Genomic DNA, 11,959 nt, shown 5'->3' with positions numbered 1-11,959 from the left:
ATTAAGGATTAAAGTTTGTATTTATATGAATAGTTAAGAAAGAGCGTTTTCTTTCTTTAAACACCAGTTCACAAGTCACATATGAGCAATACAGACATTTTTCTTGACTTTTTAGCTTTTTTATAACCGGTTTCGCTGACGTGTATATATATATATTATGGTCATGTCTGATAACTTTGACTAAACCTCATCAGCATTCCGCTTCAAACGTTTATGTATCTATATTGTGAAAGCGTGGTGCAGGTAGCAATGTGCACATTTGTCTTATTAAAGATTTATTGAGAAGGAGACATGATTTCATATTCACATTGCAGTTTAGTTTGAGATTCACTTTGAAAGTATATATACATGTATGCAATCCGCAATATTTAAAGGGTTTCAGTTCATACAAGTTGACATGCTATAGTATTCAACATGTAATTTTTATTGTGGGCACACTAACAAATTAATATGTCTTTTAACATTACTAAAATTTTCACGACCTTCTTTCGGAACGTATTTTTTTCAGAATTTTCCTAAGAAACGTCATTTGTAAGCCGATCTGACAGATCTTATTTCCTAGAATGTGATTACTGTACGAAATCGACTATAATAGACATATTGAGAATGGGCATTTATCCATATATTTGTTTTATTATTTCCCAAAGGAAATTATTCCAAACTCCTTTCTCGCAATAATAGCTGGTCAAGTAATTAAATGTGGCAAATGAAAGCCAACAATAGGCGCAATTGTGTAGTACAAATACCTTTAGGATTTTGATAATGTCATGCCATTTAAACTCTGCTCGCGGTTACACTAATTTAACATTTTACAGAAATAGTTATAGCAGCATGAACTTTAAAAGCATTAATTGATTGAATATATTAATATTTAATTAACGATTTCAACGCGTTCTCGGTTATGATCAATATAATATAAAAAAACTGTTATGGGGTCGGATGTCAATTACTATGTTTCGATAAAGTTAAAATAAGATTAACATATTGAACAGTTTACAGAAAATACAAATTCGAAAATCACACATTTAAATCTTTCTTAGTACTGACATATTGAACACAATGTTCCATAAATCAAACACAGAACCAGGTCATTACTTATTATACTCTGCTTGTGTAATATCGGTTATTGTGGAGATGATATAGTAATTTTGTTTGTCATTTCAAATCTCTTTAATACTTTGACTTTTAAAAAAGGCATTTCCTGTTTGTTGCTAGTCCTTGTAGTAAATAATCCAATTGACAAATGTAAATTCGCGTCTAGTACTTTTCTCCACATAACATATTGATCATGTACGTAAAATTTAAATAGACTGATATTTTTGCATTGATGGCACTCACTAGCACGGTCTCAATTAAAAATAATGTGTACTCTTTTGAAATGTTGTCTACATTATATAGTTCTAATGTATATTTCAGTCATGCGTTACACAACCAAGTTTACGTTATTGAAGACATTTTAAATACACAGTTCTTTTTCTTTTAACAGTAACACGTCCCTTAAGTGCAAAATCGGCTTGTTAACTTAAAGTTAGCATTCCCCTTTGACATTAACTCTTGACAGGCGGATAAACTGTTTACGCAAAGAATTCAAAAAGTCAGTGTCGTTGCCGTAAACAGACAATATAGCTGACATATACTGTACTTTGATAAAATCCTTAAAAGCAGTGGCCGTCTTATATGTCGTCGAACATAATGGGTATTTTATATAAAATTCTTCTGCCTTGTGTTTTCCCTTCATAGATTCAGACGTCGACTTATTTAGGTTCTGATAGTATATATTGATAGTGATCGTTGTATTATCTACATATTTATTTATATTATTTATTCCTTCTTGCAGTTTAGAATTAGAATTAGAACAAAACAGATCTTAAGCTTTACAACCATGTTAAACCTCCTTTAAACGAAAAATACCAAGCTGCATAGGCTAATCTGGGACGAAACTTAACGCAAATGTAAAAAGCCTTTTCCCATAGAAGCGAATATATTGTTTAATTTATAAAACACAATGACACAACTGTGCCCAGCCATGCATACAATTAAACTTAGTACATATATAATACCTGTAACGCCAATGTCTCGTTTCGGTTAATACAAATATAATAAGGTAAACATATTTCTACAATTAAAAAAAATCTATTTTATTAACTAAAACGATCAGTGCAATACTTGAAACAACAATTAAACACAGCTCGTCAAAGAATAAAACACTGCACAAATTCAGAACAACTCATCAAAATTAAAAATTGCTAAGACCAGATTGCTTGAATCAATACAGTCGGACGTCGGCAATAGCTCGAATGTGTTGATGGCATACTTTTGTTAATGCGAGTACATGTATACACAACTATCACTGCTTACAGTTCTATTGCAATATATTTAACTTGCGCGTATCATCACTCAGACTCATGAAATTCGTTTATTAATATTAACTGACCAAGTTTTACAAATTGACTTTTAAACAAGTTCTCTTTTCGAATGGTTTAACAATTCATCTGCTTCCACTTATATCACTAAACGTAGAGTAAGTAGGTCGGCCAACCTTTTTGTGGCGAATTATTTTTTTACATTCCAGAATTTAATTCGAGAATTAAATAGCATGCAGAAATCATCCAAATTTCTATATAAAATCATTTATTAATTAAGTCAATTTGTTTTTGGCTTTTAAGAGACTTTAATCGAATCCAAACAATCGATCGGAAAATTTCAAGTAAATTTTGTGAATTTAGACCAAATGATAAAACATTGAACCTGCAATTACAAAATAAGGTTTAGAGTCGTCACACAAGTAATACACTTTTTTCTCTTAAGATTATTTTTTTCATGCAACGATGCAGTCTTTTTTTTTTTGGTTTTTAATGTTATCTCTTTCATTTTAAGAAACTCAATTAGCACTTTTGTTGTATACTTCGTCTTGTAACGTAGCACCTTGTAAAACAGGTAAAGCCTACGCACAAAATGCGTTAACACTGTTTGGTGCTTGGGATCACAGTTTTTTGTGGGTTCATCTTTTCCGCGTACTCGCTTATTCATTACAACACATACAAATTAAGACTTAAATTGCTTTATTATCTACAGCAGATGCTGCTTGAGTAACACATGTAACTGGTGTTACTGATCATCATAAACGATTCAATTAAACGGAAAGTGTTGCTTTATTGTAGCTATGAAACTGTTTTTATACGAAATCGGATATTTAAATGTATCGATATTTCTCTTAGTCGAGCGGTGTATTCCGAAGAGACAACAGGTATTGAATTGTTATTTGAAAACAGCAAGTGAAACGTGACACAAATATTAACAGTTTTGCTATTGTTAATGCCGCATTCGATTGCAATTAATTCATATTACTTTGGATTAAGCGTTCCATTTACAGATCGGCTTTAATACTCCAATGTATAAAGAATAATATGAGAAATGTTGGTTAACATATGTAGGCAGCTCAATTGATAATAAAGTTAGTTTGTTTGTAATAATCATATCATTTTTATGATATTTTGTGAGTATTGTGATATTGTTCAATGTCGATTGGTCAATTATAATTGGCATATATCTAGCGTATTGTTTGGATTATAGAATAAGCCAAACTATGTTTTTATAATATTAAAGTAAATGAATCATGCAAACGATAGATAAGCCGGTGCTTCAAACTAAAAAAGAATCAGTCGTGACAACTTCTTGCAGAACATGGAAATGTCGAAACATTGAATTGTCACTGTTCACAATGGGAGCATAATATACTATTGTGTCGTCGAATTTACACGTTTGCAACATATCTATGAGACTTTGTGGATATTAAAAACTACCCATATATGATTTTATAATTAAGACTTGCGTATTAACACATGGGCGTGATTTTAGTATATAAAAAAACAGAGCAAGCCAAATCAAACAAAAGATACACAAGACTTTGATTGGTGAATGGTAATTTAGAAGAACTTAAATATGTCAATACAAGTTATAAAATGTAAACGGACGTGACCGTTCGTTGGTGTTACTAATACATATTTCAGATTGAACAATGCGTTGAAGCATATATATTTATCATGGAAATAACATTCTATATAATTATATATAAAAACTGTAATTCTTAGTAGCATGTTACGGTAAGTGGTCATGTTATAGACAATACAATTATGCTTAAAATGTTTTGCAAGATTCGCGTTCCAATTCCCGTCAAATCATTGAAAGTCCTGTGTGTGTTGTTTTTTTTTGCAATCACCTTATAAGGTCCGCAATATTTTCTAGTTGTTTTGTTTAAATTGTATCTTATAACTAAAAACACGTCTACTACAAAATGAGACACACAGCTTCTCAACGTATCTTAATATTGCTGAGAGTTAGGGATACATTCCGCAACCAGAATTGACATCGACTTTATAGAGAAAACGTTTTTTCGTTCCAGGCTTTTACTGGAAAACGTCATTACTAAGCCGATTGGTCTCTTGATATGTTTTAGAATGTCCTTTCTGTCCGCAGTTGATCATTACAGACATATGGGGAACTAAGTATTTCCCAAAGGAAATTGTTCGCAGAACATTACACTTAAGCCAATATAATATTTGGCCAAAAGTGTTGTGCGATACAAAACAACTCATATTGGCATTACTATATACTGAAAAAAAAACAATATAGTTCTTAAAATCAGTGGTTATACATATAGGAATGATTTATTATGTCAATTAATGCTAGATGTTTGCATTACTCCAGAGCCCATTATGATTACAATAATTTAATTGAAAAAAAAAATAAAAAAATAAATAAACAATGTCATTGAGTGGATGCTTGGCCATCCGAACTAGTACAAGTTTTTTTAACTAGATGACAGTTATCCTCGTGTTTAAAGCCACATACCTTGAAATGAAAGTAAATTTAAGTATAAATAAGAAACATATTTGATCTATGTCAATAAGAATATATCGGGTGGTTACAAGGTAGAAATCCGTCTTTTTGCGCTTTAACACTTATAAATAATCGCGTTTGTCGAAATGGACGTATACGTCTAGAAATCCTACACTCGGTTTTAAAATCGGTACCGTTTGAAAAATAATAAATTAATTGCTAACTAGGCTATAGATTTAATTTTATCTATGGCAATACGAATATATCTGGTGGTTACAAGGTAGAAATCCGTCTTTTTTGCGCTTTAAAACTTAAAAATAATCGCGTTTGTCGAAATGGATATATACCGTATATAAATCCTACTTTCGGTTTTAAAATTTAAAAACATAATAAATTACTTGCTAACTAGGCTATAAATTTAATTTTCTCTATGCCAATTAAAATATATCTGGTGGTTACAAGGTAGAAATCCGTCTATTGGCGCTTTACAACTTAAAAATAATCGCTTTCTCGAAATTAACGTATACGTATAGAAATCCTACTTTCAGTTTTAAAATATAAAACAATAAATAAATTACTTGCTAACTAGGCTATAGATTTAATGACAATTTTGCACACTTTCAAATTGCATCTATATGTATTGATAAACAAATATTTCATTTCAAGGTATGTGAATTTAAACAAAATTTAACGCATATAACATAACCGTACCAAATAATTTAAAGTATTCAATCGTTTCGCTTTACAGTTTATCATTTTTAAATCATGAGAATTAATAAAATAAGATGTATTTTCAGTATGAGCCTGCATCATTAGTCCGCTGCCTGATTTGTAGTGTTATTTGTTAATGTTGGAATCTATGACTACAAGGTGGAAGATGTGTCATTTAGTTAGTAGTGGACTTTAAAGCACCTTCAAATTCGAATTATGTAGCCCACTTTTCAATTTACTTGGATATGATGTCAAAGTGTATTTGCTAATAAAAAAATACAAAATGCACAAGTAGCACGATGCATGCTTGTTGCGTATTATGTTTTCATATCAATTCAATACCTGAGAGTATATAACCAACAAACTTTATGACATTACGTGATTTAAAATGTTTACATTCAATCCTAGTTTTCACTTAGCAATAGAATTAAAAAAACAACAACTGATCTTTAAACATTCCGCAAGCATATGTTTGTGGTTGAACACATCCTTCTTACATGTCATGGCAATAAATTAAAACTCTTTCCGGTGTCGCATTTACATGTTATACGTGTCTGCACATCAGCTTCATGTTGCAGCATATTACTACTGTAGAGTTCAAAGCAAGGCGCATAGCCAGCCAAACCATTTATCGATTCCAAAATGTAATCATGATGCTGAATTCAAATCCACGCATATTTGCTCTGGAAAACAAAACATGGTAGAGGATAAAGTCTTTTATCCCACTTTTACAGCGAAATCGGTTGATTAAAGCCCCGTTGATTAAATTTCATCTATAATCAACGGCAAGGCTATAATCAATGGCACGAAATGACGTCATCAACTGCCGAACCGGGACTACTTTTTCCCACGCACCTCGTCACCTGTATTTGCCAAGTGCATCAATAATAAAAACAATCTCAAATGTTTGTCAATCTTAATGACCTTAAAACAAAGGAAAGTAGCAAAAAACGAGTTTTTTGTCATTTATTGTCATTAAAACCTAGTATTAGGTAAATTTAACACTATGCAAATAGGTTCTGTTGTTGTTGCTCCCCTTTGAAGAAGTCAGTTCGAGTTGCTCCCCTTTGACCGTAGAAAACAATCGTCTGGACCAAGAAATCCTGTGTTCATTTACAAGATGTACTCGGATATGCGTCCATCTGATTTTTCTTAAAAGCATCTTTTCTACCTGGCAATACGCACAAATGACACTGCATCCCGGTGATTCTTGCGTCAACAATTGGGTGTCAACAAGTTAGGTCAGATGCTGAAGGCCATGGCAAAAGACGCCGGCTTTCTCAAGCACAAGAGAATAACGAACCACTCAGTTCGCAAATTCCTGGTCCAAAAACTTCGAAATGCAAACATTCCACCCACTGAAACCATGGCCATAACAGGGCACAAAAATGTCCAGTCCATAACCAATTATTCCAACATATCTGTTGAACAGCAGCAAAAGTGTTCATTCTTGCTCAGTCCAGTAAATGTAACAATCCAACAGATTCCTCTTGTTAACCTTCACGCACTGAAACTATGGCCGAAATGCAGCCTAGACAACCGATGTCTACCGTCGAACAAGTTGATCTTGATGTTCGCCCCACCCAGTCACTTCACTTGCAAATGTCTTTCTCTAGTTCGAACAACTTTGCCTCACAATTCTTTGGTGCCACTTTCAACATTCAAAATGTTAATGTATATAATTAGCTTAAATCCAAGTAATCTTTGTTATTTTGTCACGAAATAACCACATATTATAACAAAGAAGGAAATATTGTGCACCTCGTGATCGACTCGATAGTTTGATATCGAAAGTGAATTGTGTGTGGTGTTAGGCTACGTTGTAAACAAATGTAGTTCCTTGTGTATAACAACTTAATGCCATATTGATATCATAAAACTTAAAGATTTGCAATTCAATATGATTAAAATTGTAATAAATAACGCTCGACACTTTGTTACAGAACGATATTCTGATTTAAAAAAAATGATTATTTGATCAGCGGTTATTTTTGGAACGCGGAGTAATACACTGACCTTGGTTACACTACAGTCATTATCAAAGTACGACAAACACTCATAAAAACTTATTTTGTTTAAATAAAAATAGTTTACTGAATAAAAAGTGGGATAAATAGAATAATAGGTTAGTGTTGATTATAGATCAGGTTTATCATGCTCGGCACGAAAACGAAAAAGCACTCGCCAAGGCTCGTGCTTTTTGTTTTCTAAGCCTCGCATGATAAACCTAATCTCTAATCAACACTAACCTATTATTCTCTATGTTTAAAAGGCGCGCACATATATTTTGAATAATTCAAATAATTTTCGAAGTTTTCACAAGATTTTTGTTATAGCATTGTTAAGACTGAAATTGTTCATCTTTTACAATATGTGTTCATATTTTGTTAATAGTGTGTATACCCTTAAATAGAAATTACACATAAAGTATAACGTTAGTTGGTGCCGACATGTTTAAACGAAAGTATTTATAAATGCGAGAGAATAAAGCACATAAAACAGCACACCTTATTTTGATATTTGATATACTACGTTATTGCAATAGTGGTCACTATCGATTGTGAAGACCGTCATTTCAATTAAGATCCTGGTAATAAGTGCGTTAATAGCTTTAAGCTTCGCGTGAAAGAGTCTCATGGGCTTTTAAAAATACTGACCGTTAAGTCACTCAAAAGCAAAGTATAATATAACATTATTTCGGAATTTCTGCGTAACAAAACATTAAAAAAATAATTTTACCCGCTTTGAAGAAGAAAGGTATTCTGCTTTGGACCGGTCGTTCGGTCGGTCGATACATTGATACGTCCTTAGACGTTATATTCCTCGTGATATCTATCGAAAGCATTAACCTTCAACCTAATAAAGTGATACGGTGGTTACGTGTGAGGAAAAAAAATCTTCTATCGATTCGAATTCAACAGGTCAATACTTCCAAACATATTACTCAATATTACTTAATACATGTTGCGGGCAACTAGTTATTTTGGTGCAGTCTATCTGTAGAAGAGAGTTACTTTATTTGTCACTTTAAATCGTATTAAAAATATTGTATTAGTGCTTTTTGTACTTGTGGGTAGATTAAGTTATAAAATATCAATTTAAGCTAATTTATGTCTTATACTTCTTCAAAACAACATTGAAGAAAATAGAAATTCAATATTTCTAACACTAGTTACATGTGTAAAGAGAGAATTTTGTTTAAAGTACAACTTTTCATTTTGACTCTAATCGCATCATTTTAACATGCTTGGGAAATGGAAGCATTTTAAGTTGTACAATTTGTTAAGTGTGTTGTATTTGACAGGTTACAACACACAGTAATTGTTTGAACTAAAAACGCTTCGGTTTGTTTTGAAACTTAAAGCAAAGAAATCCGATTTATAAACAGTATGTACATACTATTGGTGTCGCCAATGCGACATAGTGTCACTGTAACATGCACACATGTTTCCCCCGAGCTGTTCCCATTTTTTTGCGATTTCACCAAATTGTTTAAACACTTGCAATGAAATCACTGAAAGGCATATAATGTTGTCAATGTCCGTGTGTGAGTGTGCGCGCGTTGTGTTTGTGAGTGTGGTCGATGTTTTATGTGCGTCTTTTTGTCGTTTATCACAGACATTTAAAATTAACAGTCACAAATTATCATCAAGACCCGTGCTGCTTGCATAAATCATGTCGCTTGCTTTTAGAGTGATATTATGGGCATTTTTCACGGTTGAATTGAGCTTAAAAGAATTAACAGGTCAAAAGAATTAGTTAAAATGTGGTAACTGACCAATTATGTTCAACTCATCTTGCTACCAGATGTTTATGAATATATATTATTTCCGATATTTTGCATGACTCACCCAATCCTCTAAGCCGAAATGATCCGTAAAACAAAATTGTGTCTTTGTGTCGTATAAACGAATCAGCATGAAAACTACATTAAGACTCACAACCATTTCTGTCGTCAGCTGTCAAAACGAAAGTACGGTTGATATTAAAATGGATTGTTTTCCCTTTCCGGGATATTGTTTTAGTATGCTGATGCTGCATTAACAAATATAAGTGTATACGAAGTGAAAACATAAAAAAATAAACAACGGTTGCGATAGACGCCTATATACTGTTAGATGCCCATAATATCACTTTAAGAAAATTGACAAAATGCATCATCATATCAAGACGACAAGAGATGAGGACATACAGGACAATTGGATTATATGCAAATTCATTATAAAATTAGTCGTTCATGTACTACTCATAACTAAAAATTAATAATACACGAGTAGCACTATAATAGAGGCAGAACAGCTAAAGTAGTAACACATATGAAATTATCAATGCCTTTAAATCAATAGATGTTCGATGAAAATTAAGTACATTCACAACCGACATTATAGCTGTCATCCGTACTGATGTTTACACTATTCGGTTGCCATGGTTATCAAGTCGAATGAACAGTGTCGCGAGATTGTCTTATTAACGTAACTATTTACCAATACGACATTGCGTTGACTGAAATAAGCTGATAATGAGAAAGAAATGATTTTAGCAGTTTTATTTCGAATTTGGTATAGAATTACGTGATTCTTAAAACCAATGCGGGAATCACGTGTTCAGATTTGAGAAAACATGGCCGCCCATGCCTCGATAAGATGGAAATTTGAGTGTTTAAACAGGTGCATCTTCCTTATTACTTACTTGTTTTTAATCGGATGACGCCTATCATAGGGCCAGTCGGACGCGGTTTCATCGAGTATCAACCGTTTCCCTCTGGTTGGTCTGAGTGTGAAGATTACTCATGGAATATTTTGCGATTTCCTGAACGGTCAATTGCTGTTGTACACGGACCTACAATAATATAACTGTTTTCACACTAATTAGCACTGTTTAAGTACCAGTTGTTCATGCGGACGCATTGAAACTGGCAAAAAAATCGATACATCGTGTGCTAATGGCGTTATTTTCAAGGTAAAGTTGAGTTTCGATTGGTTTTGACGAGTGCTGTTGAGCACGCACATGGCTGTTATACACGGACAACTTCTAGAACAACTGTTGTTGAGCACGCACATGTCATGGAATACCGTTTTCTCCGCCGAATAAGTATAAAACAACGTCGCATTGGCATGTTCTGGTACATGTGGCGATACATATCTTATGTATCCAGCAAAACACACATTTTGGTTGAAAATTGCCATGTTTCTTTAATGGAAATATTATAATGATATATTTTTTTCATAAACTGCAAAACAAAAAGAAAAACAGAAAACAACTTTCATGTATGCTAAGCATATAATCAACGCATATAATTATGAAATAGATTTTCCTTGATTGTACTAACACTTTTCCAATAAAATAGTTCAGGATTAAAACTATCGACATATTTATAACTGTTTTCACATAGTCAGAAGCTCAGGAAAAGTACAATACTGCTTACATAGGCACCAAACAGTATTGAAAGGGCCTTCGGGGTTTGGAAACGAACCTTTCATGTCCTTCATGGTGAGGTATGTAAGGAAATTGTTTATTTTATTAATGATAAAATTTATTGAAGATTATACAATAAAATGTATTAAATCAACAAAGATTGTTAATTGAAATTGACATCATCATATATTTCTAGGCATATCAAGTCTAAGAGTTGGAAAAAAATTTATAAATAACTTTACATTATTTTTTCATGCCATAGACACACTTCAGTTCTTACATACAACTTACTCATAGACGGAAAAATGTGCTGAATATTCTAAATATGAATAAATGTAACTGATTTTGGCATATTGCACAAGTCAATGTTACAGCATTATACACAACTTTCTCGTATTACTGTAAAGTACTGATACATTACTGAATGCCAGCTAAAACAATTAAAACATTTTTAGATATGTTTTTGTGTATCTGTTAGAGCTCATAAGAAATACATACGATATTAGTAAATTGTTACACTTGGGAAAAAAAGTAGTCGTTACTATTTACTCTGCATCAAGCATCAAGCATTGGGGACAAATTTGACAACAATTTTAACAATGACTTTTGATGTAACTTTATGTTTCAATGTTATTCCTCCAATTTATGTTTATAACATATATGAATGAAGCCAAGGTCAGCCGCATCACCATTGCCTGTGCTGTTCTTCATAATCTGCGGTTGATGTGGGGGAACCAGCAGTGGATCCGGAACCTTTAGAAGAGGTTGCCAATGGAGATATGTTTCAGGCTGTATCGGATGGGAGAAGAGTTAGAGATACCATTTTGGCAAATTACTTCTCTAAGAACATTAACAGATTAAATATAAATTGTGTCATTATATGTGTGCTTGTATATCTCGGAGTCATACACTGATAGTTTGGTTCCTTGTTTGTTTATGTGGGTTGAACAACCATTCAAAAAAGTGAACAAAATATATTATTTCAATGCCTATA

This window comes from Dreissena polymorpha, chromosome 16 (genome assembly GCF_020536995.1).
Source record: "Dreissena polymorpha isolate Duluth1 chromosome 16, UMN_Dpol_1.0, whole genome shotgun sequence".
NCBI lineage: Eukaryota > Metazoa > Mollusca > Bivalvia > Myida > Dreissenidae > Dreissena > Dreissena polymorpha.
The sequence above is the reverse complement of the archived record's forward strand: the minus strand, read 5'-3'. Positions refer to the sequence as shown.